A 25,430-nucleotide genomic window follows, 5' to 3' on the forward strand; every position below is an offset into this window, starting at 1 on the left:
GTAGCTCATCAGTGTCGGACTGAAAAGGTTGTGGGATGAATGAGAGCAGAGAATCAAAGAGAGATTACACGTCTGACCATGTATCATCCTCAATATATTGAACACAGCCTTTGTGGAGACGGGGGCCGCTTATAAAAAGTGGCATTGTGTGGCGGCTGAAAGAGCGTGTGGGCTCAACTCCATGACTAATCTGTCCCCCCGCATTATTTTATTCAATCTTCTCCCGACTTTATGTCTTCGACATTTTCTTACACTCTGTAACTTTGAGTTGAATGGACAATTTTAAAGATTTTTAAAAGGCGTGTGCTCAGGCCCGTACGCTGAGAGAACAAAAAAAGGGACTATCTCTTTGTTTCAGTGCATAATTTATGAGTAAAAAACGGTCCCCCGACTAATTCCAGCGGGCAGGGTAAAGTCCTGAGCACATTCTTTTTACACTCAATATTGAATGGAGTGTTGGATTTCTAAGAGAAACATTTGATAACACATAAAAGGATTTGGTTTCTCTTTCTAGCTTCTATAACCTACTTCACCCAAAGAACTCAGACAAAAAGAAGAAACACTTCGATTCACACGTGCGTGCACACACTTTCACTCGTACAGTTGGACTCCTCTCATTCTTCCTTTTTTCTGCTCACTACACTTAATGCAATGGTTCTCAACCTTTTCAGCCCCAAAATAAAGGTGTCAGAGATCCAGATTAACTAAGCAATGCACTGGAAACCTTATCTTCACCCTGAGGTTTGACAAAACTTTGGTGTATTATTACCTATTGCAGAATTTATTTACATATTATATTAATGTTCATAATTTTTTCTTTATATCTTTATTTTTAACTTTATTTATTACCTACTTTAGTTAGCAATCTTTCGATTGGTGGTTACTTTTACCAAACTCATTTTAATCAGTGATACACTTACAATTTTTTCAAGTGTATATAAAGCATGACTTTATACTGTATATAAGCCTGACTGTTAGCGGGTGTTTCAGGCCTTTTTCTGCCACAAAAGAAACTTGACTTTTGAATTATTATTAACAATAAACAAATAAGTCAAATTCAAGAACAAAAAACAGTAGATAATAATCAAATTTAACTCTTTTATTATGAAATAATGTTTTTTTTTTTTTTTTTATGTGGGAGAAACTGATTTACCTAAATTGTACAAATAACCATATTGCTATACTTATACCAAAGATACCATATGTTTTCAATTATATTATTACATATTATTTACTGCATTTTACAATTATTATTATGTTTTCAGTTGTAAGCTATTTTTTCTAGACTCTAATAAATAACTTGGGCCCCAAAACTGATCCCTGAGGCACTCCACGTGTGATATTCATTAAAATGGATGTATCTGATTAATTTGCACAAATTGCTGTATATTTACTAAATAACCCAATTCAACTCATGATCGTGGAACCCATATTTCTCAAACATTCTATGTAAACTGAACCTAAAGTTCAGAACTTGTCCTAATGTGCACATTTATACTTTTGTCGGTGCCCTCCTTTCTTTGTGTTCTGATGAGGTTTTGTCCTGGTCTGTACTCTTTCCCAGTTCTTTGAAGAGATATTTGTACTGGTCCATGTTCTCTGAAGAGGGTTGGGAGCATTCATAGACAGGGTGATGGAAGTATGGGTTCATTGGGTAGAACTGTCCATGATCTGGATTGGTAGTAGTTGACCATACCGGTATTAGTATATATACTACCGGTATATTGGTAGTAACCGCTATGTTGGACCTTGTTGTTGGAGAAAACCATATACCTGTTCTATGCAGAACTGTCCATCTGGTGTGCACTGGTAGTGGTTGACCTTACCGGTTTTTTTGTCAAGGTAAATTGGTTGTAACTGCTGACCATAGTGGATAATACCAGTATTGGGGTCTGGGTCAAAGTATGCTGGGATTAACTGCTATGGGAGCTGGCAGTAGTCGACCATACCAGTAGTGGGTTCTGGGTATACTGGTATTAACTGCTGAGGGGGACCTACCTGCTCTGTGCAGAACTGTCCATCTGGTGTGGGCTAGTAGTGATGGAACACTGGAATTTGGGTATGGGTAAACAAGGTCAGGACCTTGTGAGACACGAACATTGTTGTCCCCCTGTTGTGTTGTCTGGACCTGGTCAGAGGCGTCTGTGCTTTGGTCACAAATGTTCTCATGATAATCCACTCCTGGGTTTCCTGTGTAAATCTGGTACTTGGACAGCATGTTGTTTGGGGATGACAGACTTTGTTGGTTCTTATTGAACTCCAGTTCTGAAGACAGCTTCTGCAATTTTCTTTCAAAGTGTGGATGCATTTCCTGGATCTTTTTTGTATTGACACAGTTGGACTTCAAGCACTTTGATCTTGGGCTTTAAAGAACTTTTACCAGCCTGTGAATTCTTGAGTATTTCCAATTGTTCCATAATTAAGTGTTGCTTAAGATTGTCTAATTCTTTTATCAGGCCCTCAAAGAAACCCAGGTCTTGCAAGGATGATGATTTGAGAGGACCCTGCCCCACTTCCTGTAGAAAACCAAATAATTCTCTATTGTTTAAAGCCCCATGAGTCCTTAGTTTGCTTTGGTCTTCTCCTTTTTAAGTTAAAACTCTAAAGAAGCTTTGAAACTCTTTCACTTACTGTTGCTGCTGCTGATGCTGCTCAGAAAGTCAACCTATGAAGCTTTGCTTAGAGACACACACAGAACCACAACCATTGAAGACAGAAGCTGCTTCCATCTGAGGTTCCAGAGATGGTTTGGGATGTGCCACAGGTGTGGGTTTCCGGTCGTGCTACTTGCCGTGGGCTGGTCTGCCCTTGGCTGGTGGCGGGGCTGAAGGTTTTAAGTGGGCTGTCACTCATGCTGCCATGTAATGATAAGGGGGTGGCACTCCCCTCTCAAATCGCTCTGCCAATTCATTCAATTTTAAACGCACCTCAACAACACCCCCAGAAGGCACGACCGCTGCCCACTACCCTCCGGAGCTAATGCACCACATACATTACATGAATTATCACAATCTTTTCATGGATTTAAACCCTCTGCAATGAACTGGAAGGAAAGTTATCTGATGCATAGATCTCAGAAAGTCTCTAGCATGTCTATAGAATGTGGAATACCTCAAGGAAGCTGTCTAGGTCCACTTGAGTATTCCATTTTCACAAATTATTTTTTGTTTTGTTTTAAAAGCTACAAAATTCACTATGTATGCAGATGACACTAAAGTGTATGCATCAGCAAAAACGCCTGATTTAAGTGTCATCTTGAATCAGGAGCTGGATGTTAATTTGGAAATTGATCTTTGAAAACAAATCAGCACTGAACCAAACAAAAACAAAAAGCATTATTTGTGGTTCTAATTATTTTCTGAAAAGAGAGCCAGAGTTTAAACTATCTATAAATGAAGCGCTTATCCAGCGAGTAAAAGAAACTAAGTTCCGAGGCATCATTCTTGATAATAGGTTGTCTAGGTCAAAACAGATAAACGCATGGGCAAGGCATTGGCAGTGGTAAGGAGATGCAGAAAATACTTACTAAAAATGACAAAATGTATTTAACACTATTGTTCTCTTGGACTTTCCCTGTCAAATAGTATTGGCAAATGCCACAAAAACAGAGTTAATCAAACTTCAGTTGGTCCAGAACAAAGCAGCACACCTTGCTGTCCAATGCCCGTAAAATACAAATACCGACATGATGCACTTCTGTCTACAATGGTTTAAAGTAGAGAACAGAATCAATGCTGCAGTTAAAACATGTTTTAGGCTGGTTTTCACTTCATAAACCAAACACTAACTTTTTGAATCATGCAGGTCAATGAAAACATGGAACTCTTTACCACCATCATAGACTTATTCAATACAGAACTCAATATTTAAAAAGGAAATAAAGAAACAATTTGGACATGCACATACACACATACAGTATATAGAACAGTGTAAGATATGTAAAGTTTTTACATTTTAACTCTTGGGTTTTTCTCTCTGTGTTTTTTTTTTCAATGTACGTTTTGAATGTTTTGTTTTTATGTATATATATATATATGTCATCTCCAGTAGCTTTAAAGCTATACTTTCAGTAGAAAAACTGTTTACTGTTAATTTACTCTTATACATTTATAATGTTTTGGTTTAGCCCCGGACCTTTACACCATTGCTTATGTACATACATATACATGTGTATACATCTTGATTCAATGGTTCAGAAAGCTGCAAGTTATTTTGTTGACTCCATCTTTCATACTTACGCTCAAACAGTTAGTGAATAAATAAGGGAGCCACTAAAACACATTTATATTCTTTTGACTCTAAAACTGTGATTTTTTTTTTCTTTTTTTTTTTTATTAAGATATTTTAATCTATCAGTTTATCAATTAATAATCTACCTCAGGGTACCAGTCACATTATAGCAACTGATGGTTTTCACTTTTTTATCTAAATTAATCAGACTTACCATGGAGAAAGTAAATTATTTTTACATGAATGACTTTAGATACTTCGCCCTACATATTAAACACAGTTAATGGTTTAATTTGGTGCAAAGTATTTACATTGAAAGAAAATGAACAAAAACTGGTTGGTGGCACAAATGCTGAATGTTGGAAGGTGAATAACGTGAAGAAAAACAGAGTGAACAGTGTTTATGCTGATAAATCAATAATGGACATCAGTGCAGTATTGTATTGTGAGTTTATGCAGAATGGACGCCTTGCTGCTATAATCAAGTAGTTATTTAAAAGGATCCTCCAATGTTTTTACAAGTTTGGCCTAAAATCTTTGGTAAACCAAGGAGGTTAACGTCGGCATCTTTAACTTTTCCTGTTTTTTTAGAGCAACCAAAATCAGCACAAGTTGTCATTTTGACTGAAGAAGCTGCTAAATTATATAAAAAGCTACTAAATAATCTAAAAAGCAGGCAGAATGCTTAATTGCAATAGAAAACAATGGGTTGTTTACAGGCAGTGAGGCCGGTGTGACATCATCAATCACATGATTTCAAGATGGAGGAATACAGGCTCTCAAACTGTAAAGTAGTCCCATTTATAAAAGGCAGTTAAATGAATACGCTGCATAATAATGTGTTTTGTTAGGTATAGATCTTCTATCACCTTAGAGCACATCCTGAGCTGTTGCCCAAAGGCTCTAGGGAAGGGACGGTATCGCTGGCGCAATGACCAAGTTTTGAAATCCCTGGCGTATTCCATCTGCGCAGCGATACAAAACAGCAAGTCCCAGGTCGCCCCGAAGCAGTCAATCATCCTCATTAGAGCAAGACAGAAAGCAAACCACCAGCCCAGGTCCTCAGGAGGGCTCCTCGCCACCGCTCATGACTAGCAGCTCCAAGTTGACCTGGGAAGGCAACTCAAGTTACCGGCTAATATCGCTACCACTTCACTCCGCCCAGACATGATGTTAACACCTGAGTCAACCAAGCAAGTGGTGCTACTGGAGCTGACTGTCCCCTGGGAGGACCGGATTGACAAAGCTAATCAGCGAAAGAGGGCCAAATGCGCTGAGCTCACCACAGAGTGCCGGAGCAACGGTTGGAGAGGCCGCTGTGAACCAGTCAAAATCGGGTGCAGGGGTTTTGCAGGTCACTCACTACAGAGAGTGTTAAAACTCCTTGGCATTAGAGGACACCGGTTCAGGGACATACAGAGCTGAGACTTTCAACATGGCTGCTGCTTAGTTCAATGGTGAGCAATGTTGGATTTGATTGGACAGCCCACCCCCACACCCCACCTGCTGAGTCGACAAATCAGTCCTAGCTTGATGACGTCATCAGTCCAAGCTCTACAGTGTTGATGTCATCAGTTAGAACATTGGAACATTGGTCCTACCTACCCAATCACTGCACACCGTAGCCATGTGCGCACCAGAGCCAATCACTGGAGAGCCCACCTCCACCCCCACCCATTTTGGAACAATGGAGCAATGGAATATTAGAATATTAGAACATTAGAACATTGGTAATACCTCTACAGTGATGATGTTATCAGTCCTACCTCAACAGTGGCGGCTGCTTGGTTCAAGGATGTGCAATGAATTTTGTTTGAACTGCATTGATACCATTAATTAATTATTTCATTAAATTGTTCAATGGAGGCGGAGCCACTTTTGACAGTAACTAGTACTGTAACGCAATATATTTCTAAAGAAATAACACCGTTACCGTTACAATATGGTGCGTTTGTCCGTTACTTTGCTAGCTGCAGTGTACTTCCTGTTTACAGTGGCGCTACATATATTTGCGGGATGCCGTGCCAAACACGGTAAAACAGTAGAAGAAGAGGCATTGTCAGAATGTTTCTGTTTACATCACGTGCGCCAATCATGGCGAGTCAATGCGAGAACAGAACGTGTTGCTCAGAGTGGAAATACGCGCATTATTTTTGTCTCCAAAAGATGCATCAGTGAAGCTAAGCTAACGCTGCGACTGGATTTTTTTTTTTTTTTTTTTTTTTTTTTTTTTTTTTTTTTTTTTTTTTTTTTTTTTTTTTTTTTTTTTTTTTCTTTTTTTTTTTTTTTCTTTTTTTTTTCCTTTTTTTTTTTCCTTTTTTTTGCGACTGGATTTTAACGGACTGTGACTGTTATCCAGGTACAGGTCAGCCAAACTATTGGTATGTTGTTGTAAATGTGCAGCCTGTCGCTACTGCTGAGTCACTGCTAACAGCAGCTCATTAGCCTGATTTGTTTAGCATTGTGTAGCTGAGAAAAATGCGGTGATTTTTTTTTTTCCACATTTATTTTCATAAGCATTTTCAACAGCAGAATGTGCACCTAGAATACACACAGCTTACTTTACATTACTGTGCTAAGGCTGAAAAATTACTGTTTTAATTTTGGAGCAGCTGTTTTGTGCTTTATATGCTCATCATTTATGGTTGTTTTATAGCAGTTGATCAACAGTGGATTATTATATTATTACATACAATACATTCTTTAATTCTAAGTAACTCAAAAGTTACTTAGTTAATGCGTTAATGCGTAATGCGTTACTTAGTTTCCAGTAACGCATTATTTTTGGTGTAAGTTATCAAAATAGTAACTGAGTTACTTTGTTAATTCATTAACTAGTAACGGTAGTTACGAGTTACTTTTTTTCAGTAACTAGCACAACACTGGGCGGAGCCTAGATAGACTGCCCATGCATGTCAAGCGCTTGAAGGCTTATATAAAATCCAATGCATTATTATTGTAAATAAATATTTTTTTTTGACTAAAGTGGTCCTGACTGAACTGAACATTAAAGGGTAACTTTACTTGTACATATATTTAAAAACACACACACACATTTAATTTACTTTTTTGAAAGATGTTATACCATAAAATCCCATGGGGCGCAGCCATGTTGGCTGATGTGACGTCAAGTCACTGATTCTATCTTTTAGTCCCAAATGCTTAACAGAAGGTTTTCCTTGCCGCCATGATGAATTCATGTTGGGTGTGGGATACATATGTATGTGTATATATGTATATATGCATATGTGTGTATCCATAAAATAAAGAGTCCGTCCTTAAGACTGCTCTACTGTAAAGTGTCTTGAGATACCATTGGTTATGATTTGGCGCTATACAAATAAAGATTGATTGATTGATTGATTGAAATGATTTTTCTATTTATTCAGGGTTTGTCAGTGCTTTTCTCCACATTTTCCTTGAACTACAGACAACACAAGGATGTGTGTTGGAGCTCCTTCTGATGTGTATCATGTTATATTTTAGAGCCAATATATAATATTTGTGTTTACAGTTGAATGATATTAACCATTGTCTTTGTGTATATCTGTATTATTGTATTGTATTTAGGATTTAATAATTATAATCTTTTATATTCCGCTGTGTTTTCCTTCGTTTAATGCTACACATACTGTAAGTACACAGTCAGGCTGCACCAGACTGATTAAACAGCAGAAACTTCACATTATCATTCTCTTCTTTGACAAACAACTTTCCGTTTTATTTATCTTCTGTCTGTGCAAAGTGATGGTCACACACACACAAACACACACACACACACACACTCACAAAACACTTCTCTTTACCTTCAAAAGGCTGCATGAATAAATAGTCTAAGTGCTTATATTTCTATTCCTGCTTACCCAACTGCTAACAAGACCCGGTTCACAGTCAATGAGCTACTTCGGCATTCATGAGGATCACTGACAGTCACTTTGCATTCAACGCCAATCCCAAACAGCAGAAGAAAAAAAAGAAGAGCACACACACACACAGACACTAACACAGAGAAAGAAATGTGATTACAAGAGGCATTCTGTGGTGCTTCAGCGTTTGCCAGTGTTTTGGCCAAAATAAAAGCAGGCTTCCACACTCAGGCACGAGGCTTAAGGCGGCTCCATACATGTGGACACGAAGCAGGAAAACACGATTACCCTCCACGCATTTAGAGGTCACAAGCATTAGGAGATTAGGAAAAGTAAGCAATCATCATTTGGATATTTGACGACAAAACTATCCTGTTAAATTGATTATAGTGGTGCAAAGGGCAGGGGAGGGTGACAGCCACACCTGGTGACATATGGAGTGTGTGTGGGCGCCATTCTCCTCCTGTTGTGGGGACATGAATCCATTTTCACAGTTGCTTTGCAGGTTTTTTACCTTTTTGGGGACAAATAGTAAATGTAAAATTTAGAATAGGGTTGACTTAATGAAACATATTTCATTATATTTCATTAAAGTCTTCATTAACTCATTATTCCTCAGTTCAAATACATTAAAGTATATTTATTTTTCCCTGGAAGTAGTCCCACAAGTCTTTCAGTTTTTACTATACTAATACATTTGCAAGAATGTGCAAGTTAATAAATAGTATTGAAAGCTAATGATACAGTTTCTTTACAATTAATTACAAACTATGCTTTTCAGTATTTTGAATAACTATTAAATTAATTAAATTATATAATTAAGCATAATAATAACACAGTAAGAATATATTTAAGAAATATAATGGTTATTAATTTTAAGACACTATTAACACATTTTTAATATACTTATAAGACAAAAAAGTGTACTTAAATTTGACTAGCATATATTTAAAGTAGACTAAATACACTTTAAGTTGTTCCAATTTAACACATAAAAATACACCAAATACACTTCCAGTTTAAATTTGTTACATTTAAAATATATTTAGTACAAAATTAGTTAATTAATTAGTTCCAAAATAGCATGCTTTAAGTCAGGCATGTCAAATTCATTTTAGTTCAGGGGCCAAATATGGACCAGTTTGATCTTAATTGGGCCGCACATTTTTGGTTGGAGAAAAAGAACAATTCATCATTGTGCCCTAGTTTTTATTAGCATTCCTTTCCGGATGTAACAGATGTTTGTGTCATTTAAATGAATTTAGTGATTTGTGAAAAATTGAGGGTTCTTTCCACAATTTGAAATTAAGTGACTACAGTCATGGGAAATAAACAAAATATACTGTAGTCTTATTAAATTGATGAATTTGAAATATCTAGAATTATGTGGTAATTTGCATTTGAATTCTTGTTTTCTCTGTCATTTTAACTTTCTCCTCCATGCGGGCCAGATTGGATGTTCTAAAGCAGTGTTTCCCAAACAGGGGTACGTGAGCACATTGCAGGGGGTACATGAAAAAATTAAGAATTTATTTCCAAGATAAAAAAAAAATATTCTCAGTCATCTCATAAGTCTGTTAATAAAATGGTACGTTTACGCTATTATTTGTTTTTAAAATTTAAATGCATGTTTAAAGGAGACATATTCGAGGAAGCTCCTTTGTAGTAAATGTCATACAAGTTATATACAACACAGGCAGGTTAATGATTTGTTTTGTATTCATTTATTTATCTTACTTATTATTTTTAAAGTAACATATTTACTTATTTTTGCTCTAAAGCAGTGGTTATTAAACTTTTTTTTTGCTCAAGTACCCCATTTTTCTTGTTTCTGAATCCAAGTACCCCTTTTGTCCTACGACAACATTTTGCTTAGAAAACTATTTAAAAACAACTATAGATCACAATGATGGAGTGAACAAGTGACAACACACATAAAGAATCTTCTTTTTGAATCGTGACCCCATTTTGATTTCAAGAATTTTTTAGCTTTTTTTTATCGGATTTTAGTGTAACTAGATCCACAAAGTGAAAGTGTAGAAATACAGATAAGATTGTGTGTTGTTTTGATATATATATATATATATATATATATATATATATATATATATATATATATATATATATAAATATATATATATATATATATATATATATATATATTTAAAGAATAATAATTACAACATTTTTAAAAATCTATTTCCATTTTTCAGAAATTTCAAGCAACCCAACATGGGGTCCTGACCCCAATATTGAAAAGCACTGATTCAGTGGCTCCTGAATAGATTTATTTCTATAGTTTTTTATCATTTCTGCTCATTTAAAGCCTGGGATCAAACCAAGACTGACACTTTATTTGTTAATTGTCTTCTCTCTCTCTCTCTCTCTCTCTCTCTCTCTCTCTCTCTCTCTCTCTCTCTCTCTCTCTGTAACATCATCGTGTTACCCCTAGGGGTACACGTACCCCCATTTGTGAAACACTGCTCTAAAGGAACTGATTTGGTCATAGACACACTTGAAGTATATTGATGATTAGTGTGGCTTCAAGTACACAAAAGTATGCTAAATGTTAGTATATTTCTCTGATGAGAAAACAAAGGTTGTTAATAATGTTGTTGCTAATGTGTATTTGCTAAGAAGCAGTTGTTTTGTCTCTGACGTTTCAGGCAGAAAAGGTGTAAGAAATGAGTCCATTTGATCTGTTTAACAGTGAACCTGTTAATGGTTACCGCTGGTCATTAAACACACCGAGAAAAAAAAGAAAAAGGTCAACTATAATTGAACGACTCTGATATTTGGAGAGATTTATAAACAGTCATCCCGCTCATTGCAAATCTATAGCAGTGAGTGCCTTTAGTCACTCTCACCTACATCCATCGCTCGCTAAACTGGCGCAGCTATATTCGTCAACAGCTTGAGAGCTCTGTTAAAGCTCAGGAGGAGGCAGGAGGAGAAAAAAAACAACATGCTGGAAATACCCGGAGTTTAAAGTGCTAAAGTGAAGACTAAAACACAGATTTATTCAGCAGAAGCCAAAGACCAAGGGAGAGTTTTAACACATTTACACCAAGAGAGCCCTCTGAGGAGAGACGCACCAGTGGGTGGTTGTGTGAGAGCTTATTTAAGTATACGCAGTATTTCTGCACTGTGTGTGTGTGCGTGTGTGTGTGTGTGTGTGTACTCCCTCCAGTGCGTTCATCGCTCTTATCCGTACACCCACCTTTTTCTTGGTTTTGAGACAATCTCCCAGGATGCCTATTCTACATTAAACAGTGCTTTGAAGACAATTGAGCTGAGACCCAGGCTGATCAAGGCTCCCTTATCCCTCCCAGCACATCTATTATCAAAGCCTTCGTAACATTACCGTCATTATACACTATGTATTATTATTATTATTTTCAAATGCAGCGCTGAGAGCAGGCGAGAGACGGGGCCTGCCGTAAACAAATCTATTATTGGTGATGAATTGCATAATAACACAGGCATAATGCCGTTCTCTCGCGAAACTGGTGAAGGTGCTGAACTGGAAAAAGTACCCCGTCTGTAAAATTTGAATAAACAATGGGCGAGAGAGGCAGGGAGACAAAGATAGAGTGGTCGTTAGATGCTGTGTTTTTTACTTGAAAGCTAAAGACTCTTGTTTGCCTCGGACACAACTGCTGAGCCGTCATCTCTGTGCTTCCTATAGATGATTACTTCTATCACTGCACTCGTTCAAAATAAACAAGGCTTAGAAAATGTGTGTGTGTGTGTGTGTGTGTGTGTGTGTGTGTGTGTGTGTGTGTGTGTGTGTGTGTATGTGTGTGTGTGTGTGTATGTGTGTGTGTGTGTGTGTGTGTGTGTGTGTGTGTGTGTGTGTGTGTGTGTGTGTGTGTGTGTGTGTGTGTGTGTGCGTGTGTGTGTGCACGCGTGTGTGTGTGTGTCAGTCCTTACTTACGTTTCTATTTAGAATGTGTGTATTCAAAGTTTCACTTTCCCTCACAATCATCTCAGTGTATAGCACTCGAGAACAGTCTTGATTGGTCTTGTCTTGGTCTCAGACTGGCCGGACTCTCGGTTTTCCATCAAAACCAGTTGAAACCAGCAGTGATCTGCTATTCTTTAACTTCATTCATGTGATAATAAGGAGAAGCACTTGGAACTGTTTTTGTATTAAGCAAGAGAATGTGGAAAAAGAGACTCCTAATACAATATGAACTTGGTAATTAGTGTTATTTGTTTTCCTATTGTGGTACTGAGAGTAGGCGTGTATGTCCTTGAATTTATTAATGTCTTGTTTTATTTATTTATTTATTTTCTAATATCATTATCTCAGTTAGTGTAAACTTGGCAGACCAATTGTTTGATATTTTTGATTGAGTAAAGGGCAGCATTATAAGAATGTTTCTTCTCCCTGCACCTTTCTGGACATGGAATATAACGAGGTTGAATATTCCTTGTGAAAACAAATTGTGATCTGCAACATGACAGAATGAAAATAAATGAAATGAAATGTAATTTGACTTAATGATTGTTCTGCCTACTTGGAAATCTTTTCCAGTAGGCCTACTTTATCTTATCTTATTTCCAGATATTTAAAGTCATTTTGGACTTATCAGTGACTTTCAAATACATGCAAGGATTCATTTTTTGTGAGAATTTAGTTGAACAAATTTGTCAAGATTTGAGATTTAAGCATGTTGTGCTTTGAAAGAGTTGCAAAACACCTTGTTGATGTCTGTCATTTGTAATTGAAAGAAAACTAAACTGAAGAGAATGGTTTTTAAAGGTTCAACCTTTTCCTTTTTATGTGGCAGCAGCAGTCACATGATTACAATTCACTAATGCACTGTGAACTTACGTATAGCATGTAGCATAGCACGGTTACGTCCAAAGGCAGTGTAGTGAGCTGCCTTTTTACGTAAATGGTTGTCATCTTGGGGAACTGACTGCGCATGCGCAAATACGTAAAAACACGCTATGGGAACAGAGGCAGAGCAATAATGTGCTTTTGGGAGGGGGTGTGGCCTCCTCCTGCCTTACAGTGGCGTGAGACTGTGCAGCGCCTCTGCCGTACCAGGAAATAGCAATGTTTAGTCATTTGGGCTATGAAAAGCACAAAATGCTGACACTTTCAAACCTACTGGTACTGTAGGCTAATGGAAATTGAAAAATAAATAATTAATAATTATATTATAATTAAAACAAATAATCAAAATATCAACTCACCCTTGGGTAGGCACTGCCTACCTTGCCTACCCTGACTGCACGTCACTGCTATAAGTATGATTAAAATTATGAGCGTTCCCACTGAAGTATACTTCCAAGTTTCCCAAGATGCATTTGGAACCTACAGCGTTAAAAGCTGGAATCACACTGAGGCTAAATATCTCTGTTGATTCTCCACCTTTGAAATTTCTGAAAACATTTGAAGTGACAAAGTGACCAAGTAGTATTTAGTATAGTTATATCAACATGTGCTCATTTGATCAATAAAACCCACAGAAACATTTTTCATGCCAACATTTTGAGAAACCCTCCATTGTGCTACTGACAAAACATTTTAGGCCTATTTACAAAAGTGTTAAAAAAAAAAGAAAAAAACTAATTGAAGACAAGAAGATAGGCTTTTATTTTGAAAAGGGTATGTTTGATTTTTAGCTTGATGCTGGTCCCAGGATGATTCTACTTTCTGCTCGCAATGCATCATGGGACGGTTGAGTATGACTAGTGTGGAAACGTGGACACAGTAGGAATGCTCACCATTCTCATCATACATATTGTAGACAGTATAATCATTTAGGGCTCTATTCTCCCGTCTGGACTTAAGCGCTTTTTTGCACTTCTGCTGTTACGCACTTCTCTCCTATGCGTATTCTCCGGTCCAGGCTGCTGAAACGTGCACCCCGCGTAAGGAGCCAAAAAGCCCATATGTGTGAATGAAGGCGGGCTGAAGGAAAGGAAGCGGTGATGTCATTTTTTGGGCGGTCTAGAAATCACGGAACCTGGACTTTTCCCAACGCTTGTAAATATCATTGAAATCCATGAAAATGATAAAGTTCACTTTTTGAAACGCCTTCATTGATAAACAATATAACAGGTTGATTTGATCAGATTATGGCAGTGTGACTGAGGATCTACCGAATTCTGTCCGAGTCACAGTTAAAATCTCTCTCCTTGATCATCATCGTCATCATCAACATCATCATCATCATCATCATCACCATCATCATCATCATCATCATCACTGTAAAGCGTGACAGAGTTAGATGTGCTGGAGATATGAGGAAATAACGCGGCCAGAGAGCGTCCTGCTTTAATACAGAGGGATGTTTGCAGTGAAACACAACTATTGGCTTCCATAATACACAGTTTTAAATACAAATAGTTTAAAGTGACCTGAGCTGAGCCTCATTAAAATATGTGTGGGAACAGTTTGTGGTCCATCCTCATCTGTATATGACAGTTTGTTTCACTCTGTAGTGGATCAAACTGTGACTTTACATTGGACATAGTATGAAAATAGTTGAATCACTGTAACCAACATGAACAGAAGTCTGCATCTGTCAGAGTTTTAATTAATCGAGCAGCAGCAGCTGAGTGATCACAGCTGCTGCTGCGCAACGCACGAGTCCGTGTGGCTTCAAATGTAACTAAGTCCATATTTCTAGTGCAATATAAAGTTTCACCTTATGGGGGCGCTGCACTTATTCCAGAGTTGGAAGCGTGAAAGAGGAAAAGGACTTACGCACACCGGAGAATGCGCGTAAAGCTAGATTTGAATGGGAACACCCACATTTCAGGGCTGCTCCACCCAGTGTGTAACTAGGATGAAGGCGCGCAGCAACTGACTTAAGTACAGGGGGAGAATAGCACACAGCCAGAAACAGCGCCGTTGCGCTGCTTTTTGGACTCACGCACATGGTAGAATAGAATCCTTAGTGTCCTGTACATTAGTGTGACATTTCGATAATGGCCAAAACACGGTTCTCATTTCCTTTGGTACTTGGATATTTGTACATTTAGTATAAAGTAATTTCATTAGAAGCTTAAAGTTCTTTGAGGCTTTAAAGAACATTTAACTGCTCTGCTTTATTCATTTTTGAGTTTGAATTAAAGCACATGCCCCTTTAAAATGTCAGGCCCATTTATAGACAAATGGTGAAAAGGCACAACACTAATATACCAATTGGAACAACTTAGCGTTCAGTGTCTTGTTCAAGGACACAAGGTCAAGTATAACCTTGAAATTGAACCCAACAATTTAAGGGCTTCTCTTATCCAATCATATCATATTTAATCCTAGAACCATTTTTCATTGAGAAAAAGTCAACAAATAAAGCTTTCTGTGACCTAAGTTTTCCTTCTCCTCCTGCTCTCTTTTTAATCATTACTTTTCTCTCTTTCTTTCTTCTTCTCGCTCTCTCGCCCTCACTTCCAGCTTTTATCCTTGTGTCTTTTTTCCCACCATCTTCTGTCCTTGGTGATTCACCGGGTGTAATATTTAATTATACTCTATAATTTATGCAGGTTATCAAACTCTGAGCGCATCATTTTATGTACATTGTGTAAATTGCTTTTTTCCTCTCTTCTCTCTCTCTCTTTCTCTTCCTCTCTAGTCTTTTTTTTCTGTTTCATGCGTCTTTTACTCTTTGGTTGGAGGGAGGTGAAATCCTTGCAGCAAAAACAGAGATATTGAAGCTTGGGTGCAAATATGAATGGAATAAACAGGCTGGATCTCTTCTTTAAGGGGCGCAAATGAGATCTACACAAAATAATTTAAACTAGACCCATTCATCAAGCCCGCCCAGGGAGTGTGTGATTGTGTGTGTGTGTATGTGTGGCAGCGGCTGCTTTATGTTGTCCAACCTGTGTGTGTGTATGCGTGTGTGTGTGCGCCCCTGGCACTGACACTGCCGTGGTATAATCACATAAATGAAGAGTGATGGACAATCAAATAAATATGAAAATGAAGGTTTGATTTAAATAATGTAAAGTTTACATCAGAGCGAGAATCGCCTCGTGCACAAACCTTTCCAAGAGATAATTCATCTAACAATCGGCACAGTCAATTTTTAGACTTCCATGGATGATGATGTCGACCACTGGCAGGATTGTTCATCTTTGTTACATTTTTATAGAATAACGTAAACTACGAGTAATGTACTGGACCATTAGATTATTGATACACCTCAGGGATGTACTGGGGTGAGTCATTCCTATTGTGACGTTAGCGTCTTTAGTTATTCAGCTCTTACAGGATTTAAAACTGTGCTCAAGACCTCAGTATCAGAGACCAAGACTTGCCCAAGACCAGAATGTACAGAGACCAAGACAAGAACAAGACTTTGGGAGTCGAGACTGAGTTAAGACCAAGACAGAGACTGAGACAACCCGAGACAGAGACAAGACCAAGACTGAAACAATCTTAGACCAAGATTTTTGGGTGCCAATACCAAGTCAAGAACAAAACAGAGACAATCTGAAACTAAGACAAGACCAAGACTTTTGGGAGTCAAGACCAAGACAAGATAAAAACTTTGGGAGTCGACACTGAGTTAAGACCAAGACCAAGTCAAGGAGAGACCAAGACCGAGACAAAACAGCAATCCGAGACCGACACAAGACCAAGACTGAAACAATCTTACACCAAGACTTTTTGGATTCTAGACCAAGACAAGACCGAGACCGAGACAAAAACAAGACCGAGAGAAGACCAAGATCATCTGAGATCAAGACCAAGACTTTTTGGAGTTGAGACCAAGAGAAGACAAAGACTGAGACCATGAAAATATATTTAAAAAAATGAACACAAGGTTGAACAGTTACAGAATATTATTTGTCTTTAGTTTTAGTTTCTTTTAAATAAATTTGATGGACAAAATAAAAATGTTTCTGTAACTCAATCAAAGCAGAACATGTAAAATATCAGCTCTTAACAAACTGGTTGAACTTAACTCTTAGAAAAAAATTAACTCTTGTATGTATTAAAAAAGCCACTGATAAGCCAAAGAACATGGATGGATGGAAATCCTGAAAATGAATTTTAATGGGAAGACTCAGTTGCCTGATTACACGTCCATTTCTACCATGTTTTATTTCACACATTACAGTGTAGAAGGACTTGTATAAGTATATTTTTTATTTTGGAACACATTCTGCAAAATGGAACACAAACACTATATAAATGTGTAATTGAAAGTAGGCCAAATTATGTACAGTAAAAAAAAAAGAAAAATGGTGGAGACTAAACTACAAGTTGCAGAAGTGCTTAAAAAGGAGAAGAACTCTTTCTAAGAAAAAACAATATTATCATATAAAACGTACACTGTATCAAGTATTTACTATTTATAAGGTGTTATTTGTATACTTGTATATTACACTCCACTTTGGAACTGTCATCATCACATTAAAGTGTTCCTATAAATTAGTTTTGTTTCACTCATTTCCCTCACCTGTACTTTAAAGTCTCTTTGTAAATACTTTGTGTCTTGCTTCCTTCCCCTGTTTGTCGTGTAGCTGCAGTGGTTCTCTAACTTCTTTGGCTCAAGTACCCGCTTTGTCCCACGACAACATTTGGCTTAGAAAACAATTTAAAAACAACCATAGAGCATAATGATAGAATGAAAGAATGATAACACATTTTTAAAAAATGAATTTTGTAAATAAGTGGAAAGAAACATTATTTGGATCATCATCCCTTTTTAATATCAAGACATTTTTTTTTTTTTAGAACTAGTTTTTGATCATGTTTGAGCTCAGATTCTCTTTTCTTCTTCTTCTTCTTCTTCTTCTTCTTCTTCTTCTTCTTCTTCTTCTTCTTCTTCTTCTTCTTCTTCTTCTACTTCTTCTCCTTTTTTTTTCTTACTGCATTTTAGTTTAAATATATTTATATTTCACAAAGTGAAAGTATATAAATACAGTTGTTTAATACTGTGTGTTGTTTATTTATTTTTATTTTTTAATAAAAAGAACAATAATTAAAACTTTTCAAAAATCGATTTTAATTTTTCATCGACCTTGCATGGGGTACTGACCCCAAGGTTGAAAACTTTGATTTAGTGACTCCTGAATAGATATAGGGAAGGGGTTGGTGGGGTTTGGGGGTTTAGGGTGGAGAAAGGAAGGATTGCAAGGAGGAGTAAAAAAAGAATTGCCAGATGCTGGGGGGCGCATGCGTGCAGCCTCTGTAGGCACTTCACATGTTCCCTTGTAGCTTGCGGAGAGGGAGGGGGGATGGATGTCAGATGAAGGCATTGAAAAATAAACCCTTTGCTTTCCCCCTGATACAGTCAGATGATGTGTGATGACTTTGGTAGATCTGGTTCAGAAAACAAAAGTCCATGGGGGAAGAGGAGAGGGAGATGGAGGGCGACGGAGCATCAGTCTGCACAACATCTTTGGTGAAATAGAAGACAGACAGCTTTGAGCTGCTGGCATGTGGGGGAGACCAATGATGATAAGCGATTTGTTTTCGATTCAGGCTAGCACAATTTTGGTAGCTTTGAGTCTTTGGTTTCTAGCAGCAAAAACTAATAATGTGGCCTCAAACTGCAAGCCGAGCACTCAGCTCTTCCAAGCTGGTTTCAATCCCACGTAAACGCTCCAAAGTAGCCTCTGCTTACTTTTGAGCTTGTTCTTCACAATTGTCTGAGTGTTGAGTGCTCTGCCCCATCCTTCAGAAATGACTGGCAGCCTTCCCAAAACAGCTGCCAACGTAATACAGAGTGCGATAGATCAGAAAGCTGCCCGCTCCAATAAGCAGCACCCCTGCTACTATAAATCCAATCATGTAGATGTTCTCCACATCCTCCACTGAAGACATGGAGAGACCCACGACCTTCCACTTATTCCAGGAATCCATCGTGTATCTGGCCGTAAACGTTCCGTCCGGACACACAAGCTCACCCCTGCCCGGTCATTTTGTCAAAAAAATTTGATCGATTGCATTGAGAGACCAGCTGACCAATTCTGTAAATTTGGTTTTTGGATAAAGTGCAGAGAGCATTGTCCAATCAGGACCCTAGCATGGAGTCTGGAGAACTTCTATCTGTCCCTAAAATGTTGGTGGGTCAATGTGCATGATAACAATTGATCTTGTTATGTATTTGAGGCTACTCATAACCCTGTAGTGTGTGTGTGTGTGTGTGTGTGTGTGTGTGTGTGTGTGTGTGTGTGTGTGTGTGTGTGTGTGTGTGTGTGTGTGTGTGTGTGTGTGTGTGTGTGTGTGTGTGAATACACAGATGGGACTTGTTGAAAAACACCAACCTGTGTATTTGTGCAAAGGCATTTGGGAAGCAAAGCAGCACCCACTGAGGAGGAGAGGAGAGGAGAGGAGAGGAGAGGAGGAGAGGAGAGGAGAGGAGAGGAGAGGAGCAGAGGAGAAGAGAGGACGCCAGCCTGTCACTGCTTAGTTGGAAATGACATCATAGCAGGAGTTAAACAGTCACTGTTTACCTCGATTTTACTTTTACCACTCCTACATCCTTACAATGTGGGCTCGATACATGAAGAGGAAGAGAGTGATGGACAAAGGAAAGAAAACAAGGAAAACTCATTTAGCCACAGTTTAAATCAATGTGGGAGTGGCCTCCTGTGGTCAAGCACAGGAAAACTGGATTATGATTGTGTTTGATTAAAATCAAGCTAAATAACTATTATAACTTGTTGATTAACATAATTAAGTTTTTAGTTTTGTTTTGTTTTTGTCTGACACTGACATATAGGTCGCTATAGGCTAGGGGTGTCACTCATTTTAGTTCAGGGGCCAAATACAAAACGGTTTGATCACAAGTGGGCAGCAGGTTTTAGGCAGGAAAATGGGATTTCAATATTTATTCAGAAAATATAATAATAATGTATATATATAATTATATTATTTTGTACAGTTAAAAAAACAATACATAATTCAAGGATTTTTAGTTGTCATTATGTGCATGAACATGAGCATAATGAAATAACATAAGTGCCCAGTTAAGCCCTTAAAGAATAAATAGAGTAAAAGAATAATAGTATAAAAGAATAAAAATAGAAAAACAGTGATACAAATATAACAGATTGTATACAAAGTAATTCAAATATATAATGTTATACAAAACAATAGTGACAATAATTTGACAGAGTGCATAGAAGAAGCAGAAACCTTAAATACATTTCATTTTTATTAATTTTTTTCAAATTAAAACACCACATACACTACATTCCCTAACAACTGTTTTCTATACTTTCACTTTCTCAAATATAAATCTAGTTATTAGTTCAAATAAAAAGCAGTTTGAAATTATCTGAGCTGGCGTATTTGTAACACAGTTCAACAAAAATCATCAAAAGAAATTATTCTAGAGAAATAAAGTCTCTGGGGTCGCCAGAAATTTGTGATATAAAAATGGGGTCACGACAAGAAAAAGGTTGGGAACCTCAGCCCTAACCAGTGTGTTACTGGGTGACACACATTGGAATCATTTAGAAACCAACTGTACGTCGGATAGAGATGAACGGTAGAAAATGGACACATTTCTCTTTATTCAATAAAGTTCCTGCCTCACAGCAGTCTGAGTACATTCTTATGTCAATGGTGAACCCACAGACTTATACTGGGTGAGCAGATGGTGATGAATTTAAGCCCAGATGGTACGGGCCTCACTGTGTGAAGTTTGCATGTTCTCGTTAAACATGGCCTGGTTTATTCAGTCAGTCTGTGTGTGTGTGTGTGTGTGTGTGTGTGTGTGTGTGTGTGTTTGATGCTCCTTCACTTTCTCTCTGTGTGTGTGTGTGTGTGTGTGTGTGTGTGTGTGTGTGTGTGTGTTGCTTTGGTTTGAAGAGGAACTGCTGTTTTGTCCAGGGTGCCCCTGTGTCTGATGTCAAATGATTCATTATTGGTAAATATTGCTATATTTGCCTTACTTAGGAGGACATTTTATCCTTGTTATTTGTCTTAAGTGGGTACACAAGAGGGTTTCCTAAATCTGAAGAGATCTTTTATCTGTTACAGACTCATATTGTGTGTGTTTGCTCTCTCACACACACACACACACACAGAGAACATTTCTGTCTTCCTCTAAGACAGAAATCTCGTGCGATCAAACAAAATCTGATAATGTGATTTAATGTTGCGTTCCAAGCAACTCAGAACCCAGAATTTTCCGACCTCCAACTTGAAAAAGTGACTTTGAACGCCACCTGAAGTCAGAGCTCCTACTTGGTAAAGTCAGGAAATAAACCTAATGTTCTCATGGCATCGAGAAGAGCCAGATGAGGTGGCTCGGGCACCTAATTAGGATGCCCCCTGAACGCCTCCCTAGTAAGGTGTTCGGGGCACGTCCCTCCGGAAGGAGGCCCCGGGGAAGACCCAGGACACGCTGGAGAGACTATGTCTCTCGGCTGGCCGGGGAACGTCTCGGGGTCCCCCCGGAAGAGCTGGAGGAAGTGGCCGGGGAGAGGGAAGTCTGGGCCTCCCTACTGAGGATGCTGCCCCCGCGACCCGGAAACGGCTAAGCGGGAGAAGATGGATGGATGGATGGTTTCTCATGGTCAGCTGCTGCTGAACTCGGTTGAAAGCGGAGATCAGAATTTTCAAGTGGGAAAGTCCAAGTTCCTTGAACGCAGCCGTATTTGTTTCTCAGTCAGCTGCTTTTTCATTGGCTACATTCTGTAGCCAATGAAAATATGGAGGTCACGAGATTTGAAGTGCAATGTAAATAAAAAATAAAAACCCAAATAAATTAAATTACATTGAAAAACAACCTTTAAAGAATTTTGAGGTTTTTTCAAAGTTTAAATTTAAAAATGGCTGCAATCATACAATATAAGAGCCAGGAAAACTGTGAGTCCCTGCAAATATTATTGAGTTTCATTTACACAATGATTCATGTTTTTTCTGTCATTTTTACTTTCTCCCGCGGGCCAAATTGGATGCTCCAAAGGGCCAGATTTGGTCCCCGGGCCTTGTGTTTGACACAGTGAGATAAAGGTTATAAAAATGAAGAAAGAACTTCACTTGCTGACCAGAAAACAAGTGACAAATGTTTCAAATGTAGATGTTTTACTTTTTCATGTGTGAGAGTTGCCTTGAGCTTAAATGTAGCTCGCGTCTACCACAAAGTGCTTCTTCAACATCCCGCACTTTATGACACATAGTAGGCCATACACACGCTCACTTCACAAAGGAGCCATTGAAGAAGTTCCTTCAGTTTCAGAGTTGAAAAGTATGTCTAATTTTAGTCATTAAAGAACACAAAAGTGGAGCTGGCAGAGAACATAAGGACAGTGGCAGAGGCGAGCGCTTCATGTCTCCACTGATAAGAGCAGCTGCACTCCACAAAAGAGCCATCGCTTCACTCACCACACATTTCAGAAGGAAACAAGGGATGGAATATACAAGGAGTGACACCTAACGTACCAATATTAGCTTATTTAACGCACATTTGACCTCTTTAGCAGCCCATATATCAATATACTCTTCAAAGTCAAATATTAAGCAAAGAGAACAAAGACAAGTGTTGATGAGCTGCAGAGAAAACGAGACTGAAATGCTTTAAGTAGGATATTAACTTGTCATCATATGTAAGTGAAAGCTTCATCAGAAAAAATAGGACTTTATGTCAGATTCCTCGCTCTCATTATATGAGGATGAACTGAAGAGTTTTAAACCTTCTAAAAGCAACAGCAGCAACTAAAGTGTAGAGCTGTTTGATGTGTGCTTTAGTGTGAGTGGCCCAGTGAAGGAAAGGAAAGGACACATTTTGGCCCCGATCTGCCTCACAGATCTTTGTTTCTGTCTCTGTGTGTAAGTGTAAAGCAGAGCTGCTGTTTCACTGCGAGGCCCTGAGCTGTAAATGGATATTGGAGATTAGATCTTTAATCTGCAGAGAGCCGTGTCATTTTCCTATTTTTCTCTTTTATTGATTCTGGCTTCTTTCGGCTCCACATGATCAAAACCTTTCCGACCAGAAAAGGCAAAAGCAGAGACGTTAATATTCTCCTTTTCTCTGCTATCTTTGCTACACTGTAAAATATGTTTCCCATTAAATTGGGATAAGATGTAGTAGATAGCTGCAGTTAGACCTATATATACTGTATATATACTGCTATACATAGTGTGTATATTAAGCTGTTTTAATATTAATAAATGCGTATTAGGGGTGTAATCATTAGTTTTAGCAATGATTTGATTTGAATCACGATTTGTTGTTTCCGATTTGATTGATGGATGATATTGGTTTATTTAGAACGATTCAATCCGAAACAATTCAGTGACTTGTTTGCCCAAATAATACTGTAACCAATGTAAGTGAAATAAATCCCTGGATACTGGACAGTACAGGTGAGGTTTCACAGATTCCTGTTGTTGTAAGGGATTCATCTAAAAATTAATTATAGACATTAAAAAAAAGTAAACAACTTTTAATGACAACTGTATTCACATTATTATAAAATAAAGTCCAACCAACAGGATGTTTCTGCTCTAGATTTCAATAAAAATACAAATCAGGTTTACCAGATTCTCCTGTTTGTTTTCATACATCAAAATAATTAAATATTAATACCAGTAAATGTTGTGTTGAGGTTCAATGAGCAGTGATTGAACCTTTTATCATGAGGCTTCTGCAGAGCTAATGCTAACGAGCTAACGCTACATAGTGGTTGACGGTGGACACAGTGAACCACAGCTTTAGAATATGGAGAGGGAAAAACCCAAATGCTGTGCCTCTCAATCCTCTCAGTGGAAGATGTGGAGGACCTCTACCTGTTAGGGGTCGTGATCATTGGCCTGCTAATGATGGGGGTATGTGCCTTTCTAATCCGTCGTATGCTAAGAAAACTTTCTGAAGATATCAAGGTACTTCGAAAGAAGATTAACTTTTCTTTTGAACTGGAGGAACGCAAACAACGTCTGGGAATGAAATCCGCAGGGAACAAGGCCGACACGAACAACGATAGAGAGGAGGAGGAATAAAAAAAGACAACACTGACTACAGATGAGAATAAATCCTACACAAAAAAAAAAAAAAAAAATGAAATTGTGTTCAGAACAACCTAAGAATGTTTGACCAGAGAGACAAGCTTTGATGTAAATTTTCTGTGTTCAAAACAGGGGACGGGACTGAGATAAGCAAACTGCTTCTCTCGTCTCCTTTTTCGGCATGTACAAAAAAAACAAAAAAAAGTGAATGTAACCATGTTGGAAATAAACTGAATAAATAAATAAATTAAAAAAAATAAAATATCTCTGTCTGTGATTAAGATGAAGTGTTTCACACACTGGACCCAAAGGTGGTTCCATCCATTTCTCCTCCTTGACGCCTTGACGTCACACACACTAACGTCTTTATTATTAAAAGAGCTTTAAAAACACGTGTAAAACATCAAACTGACTTCACCGTGGTGAAAATTTGAGCGAGTATACGGCGAGCTATCACATCACATCTGTCTTTGAAAAATTTGACAACTAGGACTTTAATTCAACGGTCACATTTCAACAGACAGGATGCTGTTCTTACATGTGATTGGTCATGGGGTTCTATAATCTGGACTTCCATTGGTTGGTTTGTTTCAGTCGGCCATGGTCTGCTTTGCTCCATCAACGTGGCTACGCTACATGAGAACGATCTCTGGTCCTCAAACATCAAGGCAAGGGACCCCTCCTCACCAGTATCCAGCTTAAGGCTTTAGGATCCATTTAGCCCAGAAACACTAATATTTTTACCACGTGGGATGTAATACCTTCAATATCCAATGCTGATTGTCTGTTAAAAGGTTATAAATGCAGACTTACGTGTGGCTTTGCTGCAACAATCAAAGCAGTTGAAGTTTGAACCGTCAATTTCAATTACTGGCCAATGTAATTATTACTATTGACATTTCACGTCAGTGTTTCCTGGTCACGCTACGATGTTATTTGTGGTTGTGAGTTGAACTCCCAACTCCTCGGACGGTCGGATTAAATAATTTTAGTTTTTCTTTTTCACACACTCAGAAATATGTGGTCTAGGGCTGGGCGATATCGATCAAAACTCATATCTCAAAATGTTTTCTCAAAATGTCAATATACAATGTAAATCTTGATATTTTCAGCTCTATAAAGTTTGATCAGGAAGACAATTCAGGGTTAAATTTGCTGATGAAAAATGCCACATTTATTAACAAACAGTTGCATAAAAAGTGCCACTTTTGTCTTTTTTGCCTCTAAGGGACAGCATGTGTGAGTGAGTTCTTATACATGAATGTGTGTCTCTGGTAGGTCCTGAAACTCTACATGATTTGGTTTGAACACACACTGTGTTTTCATGACCTCAAGGTCACTGAGAGCTGTACCAGACTCCGCTGGGTACGCAAAAGTAGTGCCGAGCGATGAAG

The sequence above is a fragment of the Gouania willdenowi genome, chromosome 3 (genome assembly GCF_900634775.1).
Source record: "Gouania willdenowi chromosome 3, fGouWil2.1, whole genome shotgun sequence".
Lineage (NCBI taxonomy): Eukaryota > Metazoa > Chordata > Actinopteri > Blenniiformes > Gobiesocidae > Gouania > Gouania willdenowi.